Raw genomic sequence first — 19,483 nt, 5'->3', positions numbered from 1 at the left:
TATAATCCCAAGTTACATTGAAAAGAAATGCAATTATCCAGAGTTATAATAACTGGACATAAGAAAGGAAAGAAAACTACTTCTGTCTTATAAAAGTAACAAAGAGGCAAGGGCAGATCTCAGGTATACAATGCAACAGTAACTTCATTGTGCCATGAAACAGAAAATTCAGACGACCAGTTTGTTTCTTTTCCCTGTTGGGAAACGTGTGTTAGCCTTGTGGAAGGGTGCTGCAGTGTTTTGGAGTCATTGCTCACTCGCAGAGAGTCTTTTGGCCCAGCTATCTCTTGCCTTTTGAGAAGCTGCAAGGAGATGATTGTGCTGTCCATGACGCTGTGGGGGGCCATTGTTGCCCCGTGTGGCAAAAGAAACAAACTGCCTACTTTGGAATCCTTCTTCTGAGGCCAAAAGCAGAAGCAGAATGTTTCTGTGGATTCATTTTGCAGTGAACTCTGCAGTCTGGAAAACTGCATTGAAGCCTTTAGCTGGGGTGGAGCTGCAAGGCCTTGAGTGTTGTCTTGTGTTGCCCAGAAGAGGAAGGACATCTTGATACTGGGGATTCTGTCTTTCAAATCAAGTGCGCACCTCTGTTCCTGAGGAGCTGCCTCAGGGGTTTGGGGAAGGATGTTAAGGAGCAGTTCAATTATGAGTTAGAGATGGACTTTTAAGCTTGAAAAAAGAGTCTCATGATTGACTTTCAGCATCTCCTCACTGCCTCCAAGTCTATAGGTACTGGAGGAGGTGGTATTTTCACTTTTTGTTTCTTGGAATGTTGGCTTGGTAGGTGCAGATGTCCTGTTTTCTTTCCTTTTTCCTGGATCCAAATATGCTTTAGTGCCCGATTTCCCATCGTTTTTCAGTAAGGGAAGAGATTCTGCCAGAATTTTAGTGTGCAAGGTAGTAATTCTGGAGGATGCAGTATTTTTCCATGAGAATATATAATAGAGGCCAGTGATGATGGTGCAAATGGAACTGTTGTGTTTTCAGGGCAGGCAGTAAGGCTTGCACATCACTTTCAATGTAACAACGTTCATGCCTTTTGGCAGCCCAGGCTATCAGTAATTGTTGGTTTTGGGAATTGGGCAGGAAATCAAAGCCCTGGCATTCCAGCTGGTCCTCAGAGATCAGAGGAGCTGGGAGGGGCCTGGTCTTCATTTCTGATTACAGCCACTTTTCAACTGCCAAGGTGGTCGAGTCCAAGAGAAGAACTCTCCTGAGCACAGACACACAAAGGGTGCATTTTCCACTGCAGTGCTCTGGGTCTGATCCCATTTCAAAAGATCCTACACACTCCAGAATCCCCAACAGTGGGGTTTATTGAATCAACAGGAGAGCAAGTTCAGGATTGCTGCATATCAGGGCACTGGCTACTGAGTGTTGATGCATGTACCAAGAGAAAAAGATAGTAAGAGAGAGATTATAGTAGTGAGATCGATCTATCTATCTGTCTATCTGCTATCTATCTATCCGTCTGTCTATCTATCTATCTATCTATCTGTCTATCTATCTATCTATCTATCTATCTATCTATCTATCTATCTATCTATCTATCCATCTATCTATCTATCTATCTATTTATCATTTATATAATTGAATCTTCCCAGCTCTAGTGCAAAGCAGTTGGAGCTGCAAAGCTCATCTAAAGGCACCCCTTTCAGATGAAGAGGAGAGACAGGTTCCATCGACCAACTGTGAGCAGGCAGAGAAGTTTCCCCCTGTAGACATGGGGGTTTTTTTCCCCTCGGAGTTTTTTCCTTTTCCAGCCTTTTCTTCCCTGAAGCCCCCAGTTAAGTCTTTAAATTTCTGCCTCTCCTATCAAGGTGGAAAAATTCCATGGGTTTGGTGATATTTGGTGATTCTGGTCATACATGCATGACATGGATCATCATTGCCTCCCCTGGCATCCTCAGGTGTTTGCAAGTTAATTTGCTGACGGGGCCTAACGTGGGTCTGTGTTCCTGCCGGTCAGAATTCTCAGTTGACAAGAGAAGGAGAATAAACTCCTTGGTCCTCCTCCATATACTGAGGTGGTCGTAGAGGCTCTCTGACCTCCATCAGAGGATTTTTGCATGCATCCTTATCTCCTGAATGACTGGGATTTACAACAAAACTACTTAAAACAAGAGCATAGATGTCAGAAAGGCAGGAAAGGTGGTGCAGGCCTGAAGACAACATCAAGTCCAGAAGTGTCTCTCACAAGGAATGAGCTCACATAGGAAGTCACCTGCAAAGTCAGGATGGAGCTGTGGGAAAGGGCTGGCTGTCAGTCACTAACAGAAAGACAAACAGGACACAGCAGAAGCAGAGGGAGGCCCTCACTAGAGCCTTGAGAAATATCACAGCTTCCCTGTCAGCTGCCTGAGAGGCTGTTGGAGCTCCAGCCCCAGATGGACCCTGATTGTCCTGCCAGTGTCACTCTGAAATCTTTGCCTTCCTATGGGCAGAGAATGACCCAGAAGAGCAGCAGCACTGTGCTTTGGGAACATGTGTGCCCATCAGTCTTCAACTCTTGCCCCACAAATATTGTATGGGAAGTTGAAACTCATCTTCTCTTACTTTCTGTGCAGCTCCTTCCAGACAAAGAGCATGGGCAGATTGTTTTATCAGAGATGCCATGCCAGACTCAGGGAGAGCTGTTCCCAGCCCGAGAGCAGGAAGAGCAGCTCAGGCAGCAGGTGGAAGAGCCCCAGGAGAAGGGCCAGGTAAGCCTGGCTCACCAGGGGACAGAGTGAAGGGCAGGAAGAGGGTCATAAAATGGAGCTCTTGGGACTGAGGAGGCCACGAGTCCCACAGGCACTGTAAGCACAGAGCCTTGTCATCTGCAGAGATCAGCACTGGGAAAGGAGGGTTACAATGGAAGCAGAGGTGGGCAGGGAAGCAGAAAGAAGTGGCTGAATGAATGTGATTTTGGGGCTGAAAGAGGGAAAGCTGAGCCTGATGGCAGCTCCCTGTCACTTGCTCTGCATTTGTGTGTACAGACCATCAAGGCAGAGCCACAAGCAGAGCTGCGCGAAGCTCAGAGCGACATCAAGGCAGCGAAGAGCAGGAACACGGAAGAGATGAGAAATATGCAAGAAGAGATGAATCTCCCTGAGCAGAGGGGCAATCAACAAAACCAGGTGAGTGAAAGAGTGGTAGCTACTCCACTCACGAAACATCCTCTCTCTTGTTTTTTACAGAACATCAAGCTGCAGGCAGAGCTGCAGGAAACTGAGGCTAGGATCAATGCAAGGGAGAAGAGGCTGGAGGAAGAAATGAAAAGCATCCCAGAGATACTTAATCTCCACAAGCAGGTTGCAAAAATGTAAGCGAGTGAAAGAGCGACAGCCACCGCAGTCACCAGACTGGTGCTTTCTGCCCTTCTTGCCTTTCCACTGCAGAGCAGCAGGGGGGTGGGGTGACACCTCTGAGTGCCATCCTGCGGTAGTGTCTGTCACAGCCACTGTGAAGGACATTTCCTGGTAAATTGAATCTCAACTGCTGCCCTGGACTGTGGAACTAGTCCTTTGGCCCTTTGGCCAGCAGTCACCCAAATGGATTCCTGCTCTCCTTGTTTCTTGAGGTGTTTTTACAGTGCAACATGGTGACTCAGGTGCAGGATTGAAACAAGCTCTGTGTATCTCTTGTGAATCTGGTCCTGCCCCTTTCCTCACAGTCAATGACTCTTGGCTGACAGGGACAAGCTGTAGTCTCTGACTGCTTTGTTCTGTTTGACTTGAGGTGGAAGTGTTGACATCTCAGCCGGCGGCCAGCAAAGATTGCCAGCAAGTGACTGGCAATAAGGAGCCCCAAGATGGGTGTGAGGCACAGGAAGTGTCTCTACCAGAAGTGCTGTAGGTTGAGCATGACCTGAAGGTGGTGGTGGAAAAGAGGACTGAAGGTGGTGGAAGGAGGCAGAACATTTGAACAAGGAGCTGCAAATGTGTCTGCAGCACTTGGAGGGGGTAAAAGAGTCCTTGGGAGGGTGTGGAATGGTCATTGTGGCAGTCATCTTTCAAAAAATCCATGAAAATTGATTTTGGAGAAAGTGGAACCTGAATCTGGCCATGAGCGTGAGTAAAAACAGCCTTTGGTTTTGACCCATCCACTTTGACAAGTGGACATCAGAAAAAATGCATTTAAGAGCGGTGCATGCGTCTGGCAGCATCTCTCTAAGGGCTTGCATTTGAAAAGGGATCTCGACGTAATCTCTGCCAGCCACCTTTCTCATACAAACACATTTCTTCTCCCAGATCCACAGAGGCTCTTTCACCAAACCTGCTGCAGCAGCATTGTGTCTAGGAGCCTTTGCTGCCCAAGCTGAGAAGTGGAGGCCGGGCAGTTGGTACATCTGTGGCGCTCACACAGCTGCTGGTCCGCAACAGGAGATCAAGGATGACTGCCTGCAGCTACTGGGTATGTCTTGTCTGAGGGACAGTGTCTTGTGTGCGCGTGTCAGCACAGCTGAGCCAAAGTTCCTCCTCAGTTTGGTGTCACAGGGACATTTAGGACTCCCCACAGGATCTTCTGTGGAAAACCAGTCTGTGCTGGCCATCTGTGCTTCAGAGCTGTCTGTCTGGTTGTTGTTGTTCACGTTGTTGTCGTTGTTAGCCAACTGATCACAAAAGGTTCAGAGCCCCAGGCAATGGGGCTGCCATTTTTATCTCCTGGAAGCTGGAATCTCTGTTTTCAAGTGAGCATCTTGCATTTTGTTAACTTCAGGGGGAATTGTGACCATGGAAAATCCCATGACAAAATCCATGGAACTGGAAAATATTGGCAGTGTGTGAGTCCAACCACAGTGACTTCTACACAACCATGGGCCAGATGTTTTTCTGGTGCAATATCTATCAAGTCTGAAGTCAAGTAAGCTGCAAACATATTCAGACACTGAGGATAGTTTGTCCCATCTCTCAGTACTGGTCGGAATTGGTGAGCATGGTCAAAGACATCTCCATGCTGCCAAGGTCTTGCCTGCAGCAAGGAAAAGGACCTAGTAGATCTCCTGGTCTCTCAAATGTGGGACAGCTCTGTGTTAATTTCCTTAGCATTTTTCCATATCTCTAAATCAACTGGCCACACTGTGAAAAGAAAAATTTTGCCTGCCTGAAAGAGCAACCTAGTCCCTGATAGCTGTGAGATAGCAGTTCTCAGGAACATTTCTTTCCAAGAGTATGCTGAAGGAAATCCTCCATGGTCAGGATAGAAACTGCACAGTTTAGAAACTGAAACCTGAGAAGAAAGAATAAGCTCTCTTTTTGAGCTGAGGCAGTAAACCCCAGCGCTTCAGGAACAGGCCCAGTGGGCATGCACTTGAGAGGAAAATGCATCCTCTGCCTTCTCACAGACGCCTCATGCACCCTGCAGGCTTTAGGCATTTCTCCAGCATATCTCATCTATCTGGGCTGTCTTTCACTCCAAGATTTAAAGGGCTTCTCCTTTCTTTGCTGCTGTTTTGTTTCTAGGGCTTTTGGAGCTGTGTGTAGAGCACTTGACACTCCAACAGGACAGGAGGTAAATGTCAACAGCCCCTACAGACTCTGCTGCTCTTGAGGGCTTTTGTCTGTGGTGGGAGTTGTGGCGGCAGCTTTGGGTAGAGCTGTGCTGAAAAGAAGAAGCACAAGAAGCACGGCCTGGTGCCAGCCTGTAAATTGCCATGATGGCAGTCTTTGTCCTTCTCAGCTGCCAGAAGGAAGGCAAGGAGGGCAGCGGTTCCTTTCAGAGAAGGATGCTCACTCTCGTTCAATTGCTAAAACAAGGGTGGTGCCTCTTAGAGCATCTCAGTGCTCTTTGGGGCTACTCAGCTTGAGTCCTGAATTCTCATTTCTGGCTGCCAGCAAATACATCTGAAGGTTCCTGGAAGTTCCTTAGCCACCTGCATTTGGGAACTGCCCATAGGGAGAGATCTGCAAGGCGTCCCTCAGAGCCCTAAACCCTGCCCATAGCCCAAGGTGTATCCATAGAATACTAAGGGGTGGATTACCTCTGAATGCCAGGCAGAGCAGCAAAGAGTGTGGTCAGAGGTTTGTGGGTGGTAGCTGAGACACTTTTGTTACCAAGTGGACAAGACAAAATATCAGTGGCCACGTATCCTGTAACTGAGCTTCAGAGGAGCAGAGAAATGGGCTGTTGGAATGTCAGTTCCTAATTAGTCCTTTGTCTAATCATAAGGCACTTTGGCACAGCTCAGCTGTGTCATTCCAAAATCACTCACTTCATGTGCCTTATGGTCTCGTGCCACCTACTTCTCTAGTTACTGCTTTTCAATGTCATGTTTTAGGTGGCCATAAAGAAAATCAGTCTCCAAGGAGTGAGGAAGAAGGAATTAACCTTCAGTGAACTCTGGGTCATGACGATGAATAGGAATCCCAACCTGGTCAGCTGTTTAGACAGATGAGTTGTGCTTTTGTGCCATGAGTGTTTACAAGCTGCAAACACGCAAGGTAAAAAACCCTCTTTGGTCACTGGCAGAAAATAGAGCTGTTAATTATTGGTTAATTCTTACAGCTCTGCTCATCTCCAATGGATGGGAAGAGAATGCATCTTGTGTGCACGAGCCTTCCCTGGCACCCTAGTTTAAAAGTATCTCAAAAACCTCAATCAGTTGTATCTAAGTAAATCAATAGCCTGTAAGTTCACTGCCATCATGTTGTTTTGGGGCTTGATTTTTTTCAAGTGTCTTCTCGGGTGCAAATAAACTAACAAAGATTTCCCTTGGATTATGTCCCCTCTTTCCATGGCTTTGCATGCCAGGAAGACTAGGTGCTTATTTCCAGGAATACCGTGTGTGCCAAGATTGTATTACTAAAGAATAGTTACTAAACCGCACTTTTTGCTTGCCAGCCATCTATGACATGTCCTTTTTTGAAAATAGGCCATTCCCCTGAGTTTGCACAGACTGCAAACGCTACCCAGCCAAGATGAAATGTCTATTGCTTTTATTCTGTCTTTGTCTCAATGGGATCTGGAAACAAGAACGAACCCTTGTCTTTTCCAAACAGCAATGTAGCCATGCATGCTGATCTCCAGGCCCTTGTTTCCTTCTTTCAGCTGCCTTGTGGATAGGCAATTCTGGCTGGTTATGGAGTATATGGATGGAGACACTCTGAGTGATTTCATCAGCAAGACCTATGTGTGTGGAGATTGCAGCCATCAGATGGGAGGTCAGCAATCCCATCTGTGCTTCTGAGGCCTTGGGCAGGATTGTCTGGGAAACTGGGGCTCAGAACTGAAGTGATTCCATGTGCCAGGCTTTGTTTCTGTATTGCTGGTATGCTAGGGGCAAGTAAAAGCCTCTTAAATGAACTGCCTGCCAGGGCCCCTGCACTCACTGTCCTCTGTTCCTTTACTCTTAGCTCCTGCTGGGGTATTCTAACTCTGTCTCTTGTATTTGCTGTTCTTCACCTTGCCTCTTTAAATGTTTACCTCAAGACTGTCTGCACTACATTCCTTGCCTGTAAAAGCAAAGGTGCTGGTGGTAGGATTTGAAATGAAGAGCAAAGAAAAAAGAGAGACTCATTTCTCACAGTCCTCAGCTGAAAAGCTCACTAGTGCCGCTAAAGTGCTCTTTGCTTCTGAGCACATCCGCTGCCGCAGCAGTCATTCTGGCTGCTTTGCAGGAGACAGTCTACAACAGCAGCTGCTGTTACTCTTTCCAAAGCTGGCACGCCTCTCCTTCAAAAGGTGCTGCTCTGCTAGTGTTGGAGCAGCAAGGTCTTCCTCTCAGTGCACGGTGTTCTGCCATGAGTCCCCATTCCCCGGAGAGGGAATTTTTAGAGCTGTTTCTTGTCTTGTGTAATGAAATCACAGCACTCATTTTTGCCCTCCTGTTTGTGTTTTCTCTCTCAGTGCCTGCAAGGACTGGATTTTCTTCACTCGAACCACGTGATCCATCAAGATTTGAAGAGCACCAACATCCTTCTCAGAACGGACGGCTCTGTCAAGCTGGGTGAGTGTATTCTTGGTCAGGTGCAGCATTCCAGGGATTTGGGGTGTGGGGCTGCTTTTGAGTGACTGCCAGCTCCCCAAAAATGGTGCTAGTGGGAGTGAAGGAGCCCCTGCTGCAAGCTGAAGGCACAATTGCAACATACACAGAGGTGTGACAAGGAACCACAAGGAGTCAAGAGCGGTGTTGGTTTCTGCGTGTGTGTTTGTGTCCCTTCCAGAGGGAAAGAGCTACAATCAAAACTTTCAGGGCAATAAAGGGCACTGCTATGAGCAGTGTTTAAAAACCTGGGCTTTTTTGGAAGTGGCCAATACCATACTTCCTTGGCTTAAGCCCCGAGGAAACCAAGTGTGGACAGTTCTCCAGAAGAATTAACAGCACATTCTTAGACTGAGAGTGGGGAATTCTTTTGCTTGGTTTTGCTAATTTGAGCTGGCTTTCATTGTGTGATGTTTTCTTCACAGCTGATTTTGGCCTCTTTGCTCAGCTCTCCACTGAGCAGAGCAGATGGAGCTCAGTGGCTGGCACTTCTGGGTGGATGGCGCCTGCAGTTGTGACAGGTGAACCTTATGGCCCCAAAGTGGACAGATGGTCTTTTGGAATTGTGGGAATGGAAATGGTGGAACGACAAGTTCCTTACCGGAATGAAAGTAGTCTCTTGGGAAGGTGCAAATACTCTTTGATCCTGCTGTCTTCCTCACCTATCCCACGTTCTGTGCCGTTGGACAAAATCCCATTGCCATTGCTGGCACCGCTTCCACCAAGCTCCACTTCCAAAGATGTCCCTGCAGCACATCAGCAGGTGCTGTAGGTTTGGTTGTATCAGAAGGGAAGGGGCAGGTAAGCAGTTCAGAAACCTGCCATTTGGGCCTTCAGCCATGCCTGACATTTCCCATTGACTTTTTAAACACTGTTGGAGCTCTGTCTCTGAAGGAGAGGAATTTTTTCAGTGGAATGTTTAGATGTGTTAAAAATACCTTTCCAGCTGGAGGTTTAATCTTTGCAGTTTCAGCTTTATAGAAAAAGTAAAAAGCAAAAGCAAACTAAAAAGCAAAAGAGAAGCCAAAAGAAAAATAAATACCAAAAAGAATGGAGAAGGAAAAGGAGCAGGAGAAGGAGCAGGAGCAGGAGAAGAAAAGGAAAAAGGAAAAAGGAAAAAGGAAAAAGGAAAAAGGAAAAAGGAAAAAGGAAAAAGGAAAAAGGAAAAGGAAAAGGAAAAGGAAAAGGGAAAAGGGAAAAGGGAAAAGGGAAGGAAGGAACAACCACCAAAGCAATCCTAAAGCAGTTCTGCTTGATTTGTCCTTTGTTAACAACAGCACAACAATTTTCTTCCAAACTGTAACATCTTTCTCAAATCCTGTGGGCCTTCCAAGCTTTTAGGCTTTCAAATCACCTGTACATCATTTGGTCAGGTGCATGGGTGGCCTGGATAAGTTTAGGATGTGTTTTTCTCTGACTGCAGCTCGAACTGTAGGCCGCACCCTTGGCTGTTTCTCGGTACTTTAACAAGGTGATGGGCTTGCAGTCAAGTGCCGGGGCTGGTCTCCGGTGTGTGGTTGACAACTGTGCTGTTCCTTTGCCGTAGGAGCAGGGACAACCCTGGGCTGCACAGTTCTAATGACAGTGAGGACTCCAGCTCCCCACCATGTCCAGGGGCTGAGCTCAGCTGCAGAGGGACAGGACAAAATCCCCTTTGTGACCTCTGGTGGAGTGTGAAAAGGAAAGAAAGCGACCATCATTCTTTGTACTCAGGGGGAGTGTGTTTACTGTTTTAGGCTTGGAAATTTTCTCTGGAATGAAGAGGACAGTAACAAAGTGTCTTTGGTCATCAGCTATTTCAGTGCCCCCAGCACAGAGCTGTTGGTATTGTGATGGGCATGTTTATGGAGACCAGACTGGAGCCTGGTGTCCTGCAGAGAGCCTGCCAAAACTTCCCATTTTTTGCCCAGCACTTTCTGCGATGGGCACACCATTAATGCATTGAGTGGAGTATCCAAATCAGCAGAGGGATATCGTAAGGATGGCACTTCTCCTTCTTCTGGGTTGACCATGGAAAAAACCTGAAACTTGCAGAGTGCTGAGAGACAGAGCTGCAGGTGGCTGCTGTGTGCCCAAGCAGGCATTTTCATCCCACTACATTTGTGCAGGCATTTTAATGTGTCTGTGTTGAATATGAGATTCCAAATATTTGCTTCCTTACCTGAGGAATACCTGGTGGATTTCCTTTCTTTTCTTCCAATTACCATTGCTTTCTCGAATGGGAAAAAAAGCCTGATGAGTTTTGTTTTATGGTAGCTGTGCTTAAGGGACCAAGAAGCACTGCAGAGATGCCTTTCATGTAATAATGCTTGGAAATAGTAGAGTTAGTTAGAATAGCAAAGTCCCTCTTCCAAAGAGCCTGTCAAGCTGGTGTCAATCCTCAGAGAAGGTAAAGTGCTTTTGCTGATGTGGTTGCCACTAAGTAGGTCAGTCAATGAAATCAGCTGCCAAGGCACGATCTGCTGGATGTTGGAAAAGCTGTGGCTTTGGGGTTTGGGTTTTTGTTGGTACAAGAGAGTCATCTCTGTCAGGGCAGAAACTGCCACTGCAGAGTGGAGCTTAAACAAAGGGATTTGGGAGGGCATGTAGAGATGTGGAAGAAGCAGGTGAGAGATTTGTGTTTCCTTTTTCTCCAGCCTCAACTCCTGATAGCCACAGGAGCGAGACCAAAGCTGTGCCAGCCCTACCTATTCTCGCCTTGGCTGCATGACTTCCTGCACTGCTGCCTGCAGACAGATGAGGCGTGGCACTGGTCTGCCAAGGAGCTCCTGCAGGTAAAATGCCAAGGGGCTGCAGGTGAAACAGTGCCCGAGGGATGGGCTCCTCCTCCAAGACATCAGATGAGCCCCTCTTCTCCTCACTTGCACTCTTGGTGCTGTTCAAATGAAAACACTGAGGAATCCTAGAGTGGGCTGGGCTGACAGGGACCTGTGAAGTGCCCTGCATTATGAGCAGAGAAACCTTAAAGAGATGAGGTTGCTCTGAACCCTGTCCCACCTGACCTGGAATGGTTCCAGGGATGGAGCAATTACCAGCTCTTGGGGCAATGTGTGCCAGGGTTGCACCATGCTCCAAGTAAGCAGGTTCTTCGTTAGACCTAATCTGACTCAATCCCCATTTTGTGTAAATATATTAGCCCACATCCTATTGGAACTGGACCTGTTAAAAAAGGTGTCTGCACTCCCTCAGGAGCCACTTTGGAGTTTTGGAAAGTGGCAGTAAAGTCTCCCTGGGGCCTATTCTTCTCCAGGCTGAATAACTCCAGATCTCTCAATCTGTCCTCAGAGGAGAGGCGCTCTGTCCTCTGACTGATTTTGTCGCCCTCTTTTGTAATTTGGTGAAGTGTTCCATTTTATCTCATGGCAAAAGAGTTGAAGTAGAGCAATGCAGAGTACAGAGGCATGAAATGGTGGTGGAAGAACCCAAGGAAACGAGGAACCCAGGAAATTCCAGCCAAGCAGAAGAGATTTGGCTGTGGAACGAGGGGCGGTGGGGAGCTCGCTGGGGGGTCTCTGAGGGGCCCTGGGTTTGTGCCCCCAGTCCCATTCTTGGAGGTTTCTGTCACACAAAGAGGGACAGCTGAGAGGGACTTGTCCCAGCCCCATCTGCTGCCTGGCACAGTCAAGCTGACAGGAACTACCCCAGGGTTACTGCCAGGTGATGTGGCAGAGAGGGAACTGCAGGACCCAGTGCCACTTGGCTGTCCCTGCTGGGAAGGAAGGTGCCACCCAGCACAGGAGGGTCAGGGCATGGAAAGGTAGGCACTGTTGTGTGTCCCTGTGGAAATCAGGACGGTGCCTGTCTTTCAAAGGGACAAACCTATGTGAGCCATTGGAATTTCATGAAAAGAAGGAACCCCAGGGACAGAAAGCACCATTTCGAGAGCCCTGGCTAGGCAAAAGTGACAAGAAGACACCAGAATAAACAGATGAGTGGATTCTGGGCCAGGTATGCCTGTGATGGAAAGGTCCTCCATACGAAGATGGAGGCACAGATGGACCTATTGGTCGTATACCGGGGTCTTTCTAGGAACCAGAGGAATGCTGATTGAGCCTGTGAAGCACTCAGCTAGAAAATCATGGCTGACTGATTTTTCTTGGTTTTTTTGTGTGGACAGTGCATGTTTGTAACATCAGCCAAGCCAGCGTCCACCCAGGCACCCATCATCATTTCAATGAAGAAGTAGAAGAAGGTGACATGAATATGACAATCATATCAAGACTTTCTGTCCGTACCCAGCTTAGAGTAGGATTGTAGACTAGGATTGTAGACTAGGAACATAGAGTAGGATTTTAAATAAATAAAGTTTCTGAAACTTTAACTCATCTGGAAGATTTATTTTTTTCTCACCCTGTGAATAAGCTCAGCATTTCCTTCTGAAGTGTCAGTTGTCTCTTAAATGTGCAAAGGGACATTTATGATTTCTTTTTAGTGCTTTGAAAGTGGAGAAGGCTCATCTTCATTCGTCCTCTCCAGACCATACTGCCGTCCTGGGTGGTGGTTCCTTTGGTCTGTGCACACAAACACAGACCAGCAGGTTTGGAACATTGACTGGCAGTATTTTGATGCCGAAGCAATTCAAACAGGTGAAAATAGGAAGAAACTCCAGGGATTGAATGTTTCAAAAGATTTTTTTTTCCCCCCCAAAAGAGGGCCAAAAGCATTTCCTATGCGGACAGACTTCCTTTAGCATAAAGAAGCATCACAAGTGGTTTTGCCAACTCAGGAGTCATGGTGATGTGAGGTGATGAAAACAGAGATGGGATCTGCTTGAGGCGGATGGTGCAGTGGCTGCTCACCTGCGATGTGTATCCCTCAGTGTACCGCCTTATGTAGAACACTATGAAGACTATATGGAATTGAAATACAAACCAAAACTGCAGCAGGAAGTGCAGTGCAGTCTAGGTTGTTCTTAAGGAGATTCTTCAAGCTGAGCACAGGCATTCTGTTCAGCAAACACACAGGAAGGAGCTGCTTGGACCACTGCTCTGGCACCCATTATTTTGAGTAAGGGATTGCAGGAGAAATGAAGAGAAGCCCATCAACTCCAGAAGAGGAAGCGTCAGAGACGGGAACCAGTGGGTTAACAAACATGAGGGGGAAAAAGGCAGCAAACATGAAATGACAAGTGTGAGAAAAGTGAGTGAAAAAAGGAGAGAACTGTCAGGGAAGAAAAGGATAGGAAACCTGAGTGGGAAAGGGCTAAGAAGACTGAGGGCAAAATGGTGAAAAATAGGAGTGAAAATGAGAGGAAGGTGAGAGCAGGAAAAGGTAGGAACTATGATGGGAAAATTCTAAGAGACATGAGCGGAAAAAGGTGAGAAACATGGGGGGAAAAATGGAGGGAAATATGAAGGATAAGAGAGTGAGCAACTTTCCTGTCAAAGAGAGAGAAACAGGCAGAAAATGTGAAGGGAACATTGTGAGAATCCTGTGAAGAAAAGAGTGAGAACCCAGAGGGAAGAAAAAGGCAGCAAACATGAGGGAAAAAAGGGTGTGAACTCTGATGAGAAAAGTGGCAGAAAACAGGAGTGAAAAAGGGCACAAAATTTGAGAGGAAAAGTATAAGGAACACAATGGGGAAAGAATGATAAACATGAGGGGGAAAGTGTGGGAAAAGGGAGAAGAAAAGGGTGAAAAACATGAGGGTGAAAGTGAGAAACGTGAGGAGAAAACTTCAAGAAAAATGACTGAGAAAAGGAGAGAAATGTGAGGGGAGAAAAGAGCAGGACAGGTGAGGGAAAAATTGTGCGAAATGTGAGGAAAAAAAAACCCATGATGCTGCGGGACAGTGAGGCAATGTGAGAGGTAAAGTGTGAGGACAGTGAGCTGAAAAGGGGGGGGAAATGAGTAAAAACTGGGTGGGAAACATGAGAGGAAAACTGTGAGAATTGTGGGGGGGAAGGGGTGGAAATGTGAGAGGGAAATGAACAGGTAATGTGAAGAGAGAAAAGGAGAGAAGGCAGATTTGGCATAAAAGCTGAAATGTTTCTTAACGCGTTCCCCCCTACATTTGCCCATTTATTGGACAAGCCCAGGGCTTCTCTGTATGTCCATCTCTACCACTGCCCTGACTCCTATTTGGAAGCAATAGAAGTGGCAGGATCTGCCCACCAGAGCAGCAGCTTGGAGCAGCAGCCTTGGAGCAGCAGCTGCTCCAAGCTGGGAATAGGTCTGGCAGTGCTGATTTCCAGAGGCTTCTGTGTCCCAGGTGAAGCCAAGGCAGGAGTGGGTTGAAAGGTGCTGGCACTGCTGCTGCTCTGTGCCAGAGAGCCCCGGCTGGGCAGGACACGGCACCCACTGCGCTGCAGGCTCTTTCCTCCGCCAGAGCTGGGCACACCTGGGAACCAGTCATGACGACTTGTGGGAAAACCAAGGGGTCTGTGGAGGCCGCATTGCTCTGCACACACCCACGCCACCTGCAGCACAGAGCTTTGGCCCCCAAAAAGGGAGACCAGAAGGAAACAGATGGAGAAGTTTTCATTTTCACTTTTCAGTAGAAGTGACTGAAGTGAAAGTTCCCAAGCAGGGCCTGATCCCTGGTGCCACCTCAGGGTGAGAAAGGAGGCATTACCTGATTGCAGTGGGGAATCCCTTCTCTAACACGTGCATATGCAGAAATCTCACCTACTAATTTGTAACCATGCAAATAAGACATAGTCATTACTTTGCTGCAACTCCCAGGCTAAACAATCCCTCCAGTTTTTGGACCTATTTAAATCACTTCTCAGAAGTTATTGATCGGAGGGTAGGGCTCTCTTGAAGGTCTCTGGTGGTCAATTGGGGAACATCCCATTCCTCAAATACTCCTCTGATGGTCAAGAGCCTCCTACAACCACTTCCTTCTCCTTGAATGCATTCCAGCTGCCTTCTTAGCAGGGCTACTCTATTCCCAAGGCTAAGGTAGTCACTTGCACACATTAATCCCTGCACTGGGGGAAGAGAGGGCTCAACACTGTCTGTTAATGCTAAAGGAATGCATCTTTTGTTAAGCATTATCTCAACATCTTCCTTCTCTGTGAATTGTTCCCAAGAATTTCATCAATGCACCTTGAAAATGTTTTTGCTGGCTGAAACCACACTGTGCCTTTCTTTCAGGAATTAATCAAGAAAGCACAAATTGCCTACTGAAACCTGTCTGCTCCCTTCCAAATCAGGTCACTGCTGAAGCACAAACCACAGGCTCATCCCTGATTCCCTCTGTGAGATATGAGGCAAAAATTTGCTGCAGCCAAAAGATGATTAGAAAAAATGAATGAAAGTTGTTGGTTCCAGGTCTTGTTATTTACGGTTTGGATTTGTTCTCGTAAATTTACGGGGTATTGCTGTGAGGCTGACAGAGGGGCCGGGTTGAAGACCAGACCAAAATGGAAGTTGGATAAGAGGGGAGGGGACAGAGAAGTAGGCGGTCGGGAGAGAATAGAAGTTCCCCAGTCCCCAGCCAAAGGGAAAGAGGACACGGTTTGCCCTGGGCTGGGAAAGGCAATAAAAAGCAGCATTCTGTTGTTCTCAGTGCAGAAGCCCAGGATTGCAGGCGCTTCCTGCCAGAGCTGTGCTAGGCACTGGCTCCTGCAGATGTGACCTGACAAGCTGTCACTGCCTCACGCTGGCCTTGGGCTCTGATTAACGCCCGGCAGCTTGATTTTTATGTCTTATATGTTTGCTCCCACTCAGGGCCTATAACAGAGCGTAACAACTATGCAGACATCACTGTCGTGGCAGGTGTGGTGCCCAGTACTTTTGCACAGGCCAAATGATCTCACAACTTTTTCCTCCACAATGCTCGTTCTCCTTTTAAACAATTTCAATTCATCTCCTCACTGGCCCATGATATTCTGCTGTCTCGTCCCTCCTGCCGTGGGGTTGCTGCTGCTCCTTTAGCAGAGGGGACTAACCCCCAAGGCTTACCAGATAAATCCATTTGGCAAACTGATGCTAGCCATTTCCCAGAATTTGGTTGTTTAAAAGATACTCATGTTTCCATTGAGACCTGTTCCTGTTTCCTGATGGCAACTGCTCACATGGAGAGAAGACCCGTGACGCTATCCGACACTGGCTCACCTGTTTTGCCACTCTAGACCTTCCACATACCAACAAAACTGACAATGGACGTGCCCACACCTCAGAGCCAATCCATCACTTCTCACAGCAGTGGGGTGTGTCTCGCCATACAGCCGTTCCACACTCGTCCACAGGGCAAGCTATAGTAGAGCATACCCATCAAAGTTGAAAAACCAGGCTTGAAGAGCAAAAAAAAGGGAGCAATTGGAGTACCCTCACAATAGGCTAGCCAAGGCCTTCTATGCCCTCAGTTTTTGAAATTGTGATGAGACAGGCCAAACAGCATGTGAAAGGCAATATTCCTTTGACACAAAGGCTCATCCCAAACCTCCTGTGATAATAAAGGACTTACTGACTGGAGAATGGAAAGGACCACCAGACTTTATTGACATGGGGTAGAGGTTATGCCTGTCTCTCTAGAGGCCACCCAAGTGAAGTGAATTCCCTCAGGGTGTGTGCGGCCTTTTGTCACATCTTCCTGATTCCAGGGCTATATAGTCACAATGTTATATGCCTGTGTTACAGTTTTTGAAAAGTTGCTCTAGTTGTTATTGTTGTCCCTGTTGTTAATGTCTTAGGAATTGTTTGGGTTTTTCCTGCTAGGTTTTCGCTGCTGAGCTAAAGAAGAGGGGGGACACTCCCAGGAAGAGGCACCCAAGGCCGGGCTGCTGCCTCTTGCAGCTCCACGGGCCTCCTTCCAGCCTGCCTCTGCCAGCCTCAGGCTGCTCCGGGCTCTGCCAGGGCTCTGCTGCAGCTCCGCCCTGGGCAAGGCTGGGGCTGCTCTCACCTCACACTCACTGACAGCTCGGCACCACAGGTGACCTTTCAGATCTTTCTGCTCTCTCAGATGAGCAAAACTCTCCTGCAGCCAAAGCGATTGCACTTAGGGATACAAATCCACGCGGCAGGAACCCAAATGCTCTCGAGTCAGAGCTCAAGGCCTGCATGTGCACAGGATGTTTGGGAAACCCCACGCTTCCTTTGGTTCTGCCTGCAAATGCCATTGCCCTTTCTGCCTCGAATTGGAAATGCCACAGCCGGGTAAAACCCAGCCAGCGGGCCATATTCCAAAGGCAGTATGGTCTGGAGAGGATGACTGAAGAAGAGCCTTCCCCACTTTCAAAGCACTAGAAAGAAGTCATAAATGTCCCTTTGCACCTCTAAGAAAATGCTGACAATTCAGAAGGAAATGTTGAGCTTTCTCACAGGATCAGATGGAGAGGAATCTTCCAAATGAGTTGAGGTGTCAGAAACTTTATTTGTTTATAATCTTAGCTACAAGCCTACTCTACAATCCTAGCTACCATCCTACTCTACAATCCTAGCTACGATCCTACTCTACAATGCTACTCTAAAGTGGTGATGGAGAAAACAGTTCTCAAATGAATTTTTCAAATCCTTCTCTTCTCCTTCCACTTCTTCACTGCAATGATCAGAGGTATCAGGCTGGCTGCAGGCTTGGCTGACGTTACAAATTGATGCTGCACAAAGGGAAATAAAACCACAACAAACCGTTACTTTCCAGGCTAAGAGTTTCAAAGGCAGGGCAATGTTTTTTCAATGAAAAGGGGATTGAGTCAGAGAAGGTCTAAGGAGCGTGGGGCAACAGTGGCACAGCTTGCTGCAAGAGGTGGTAAGTGCCCCACCACTGGAAATATTTCATGTATGACCATCTTGATCTCTTTAAAGATGTCCCTGCTTCGCAGACAGCCCAGCCCAGTCTAGAAATGATCACTGTTTTCATTTGAACAGCACCAAGAGAGCAGGTGAAGAGGAGGGGGCACTCATCTGATGCCTTGGACTTCAGTGGAGGAGGAGCCCATCCCTCGGGCACTGTTTCACCTGCAGCCCCTTGGCATTCTACCTGCAGGAGCTCCTTGGCAGACCAGCGCCGCGCCTCGTCTGTCTGCAGGCAGCACTGCAGGAAGTCATGCAGCCAAGGCGACATTAGGTGGTGCTCGCACAGCTGTGGCATCCCTGCTGTGGTTATCAGGTACTCAGCCTGGAGAAAAAGGGAACCCCAGTCTCTCACCGGCTGCTTTCACATTTGTAAATGCCCTCCCAGATTCCCTTGTTTAAAGTGCACTCTGCAGTGGCAGATTCTGCCCTGGCAGAGACGCAGAGGTGACTCTCCTGTACCAACAAAACCCCAAACTCCAGTGCACTTGCAGCATTTCCAACATCCAGCAGATCTTGTCTTGGCAGCTGGTTTCATTGACTGACCTAGTTAGTGGCAACTACATCAGTAAAAGCATCTTTCCTTCTCTGACGATTGACACCAGCTCAACAGGCTTTTTGGAAGAGGGACCTTGCTACAGTAACTAACTCTATTTCCAAGCATTACTACATGAAAGGCATCTCTGCAGTGCTTGTTGGCCCCTTAAGCACGGCTGCCATAAACCAAAAGTCATCCTGCCTTTTGCTTTGTTCTTGAAAACAACGGCAATTGGAAGTCTGGAATGGAAAGTTATTCCTCAGGCAAGGAAACAAACAACAAACAAACATTTAGAAGTTCACATTCAACACAGACACATTAAGATGCCTGCACAGATGTACTGGGATGAAAATGCCTGCTTGGACACACAGGAAACACCTGCACTTCTGTCTCTCAGCTGACTGCAAATTTCAGCTTCCTTTCTGTGGCAAAAGGAAACCTTTCCATGGTCAACTCAGAAAAAGGAGAAGCGCCGTCCCTACGGTAGCCCTCTGCCCACTTGGACACTCAAGTCAATGCCTTAATGCTATGCCCATCCCAGAAAGGGCCAGGAAACAAAGGGGTGCTTTTGGCAGGCTCTCCACATCACCAGGCTTCAGCTTGGTGACATGGAGAAAGTGGCTTGGGTTATGGAAGAAACATGGTTACTGAGTGTTTCAGCAATGCTGCCCAAGAAGCCCAAGAGACTCTGGCCTTGACACCCTCGTGGCCACGTTTCAGGCAAGTTTCCCTGTGAGAAGAATGGGGGTGCACTTCTTCTCTCAAAACCACTGTTTTAGAAACTTGGTTGGGTTTGGGTTTCTTGCCTTCTTTTCAGGAAAGATAACACCAGTTCCGAGATGCTTGTTTCCTATTACTAGGGCCATTGGCACAGCCAAAAGAGCTGGAATGCCTTAGAAGTGAAAGCAAAATGTTGTCTGAGAATGGAGATTGTTTGTGTACAGTAAGGCTCGAGTTCCCCCACTGGTGCAACCAAAGCTACAGCAGATGCTGATGTGCTGCAGGGACATTTTTAGAAGAGGACCGGGCTGGAAGTGATTGGGATTTTGTCAAATGGCACACAGAATGTGGGATAGGTGAGGAAGACAGCGGGATCAGAGAGTGTTTGCCCCTTACCGAGCGACTACTTTTATGGCAGTAAGGAAATTCTCATTCCACCATTTCCATTCCCACTACTCCAAATGACCAAATGTCCACTTTGAGGCCATATGGTTGACCTTTCACTGAAATAAATCCTCCTTTTT

Source organism: Prinia subflava, chromosome Z (genome assembly GCF_021018805.1).
Source record: "Prinia subflava isolate CZ2003 ecotype Zambia chromosome Z, Cam_Psub_1.2, whole genome shotgun sequence".
NCBI classification, from domain to species: Eukaryota; Metazoa; Chordata; class Aves; order Passeriformes; family Cisticolidae; genus Prinia; species Prinia subflava.
The sequence above is the reverse complement of the archived record's forward strand: the minus strand, read 5'-3'. Positions refer to the sequence as shown.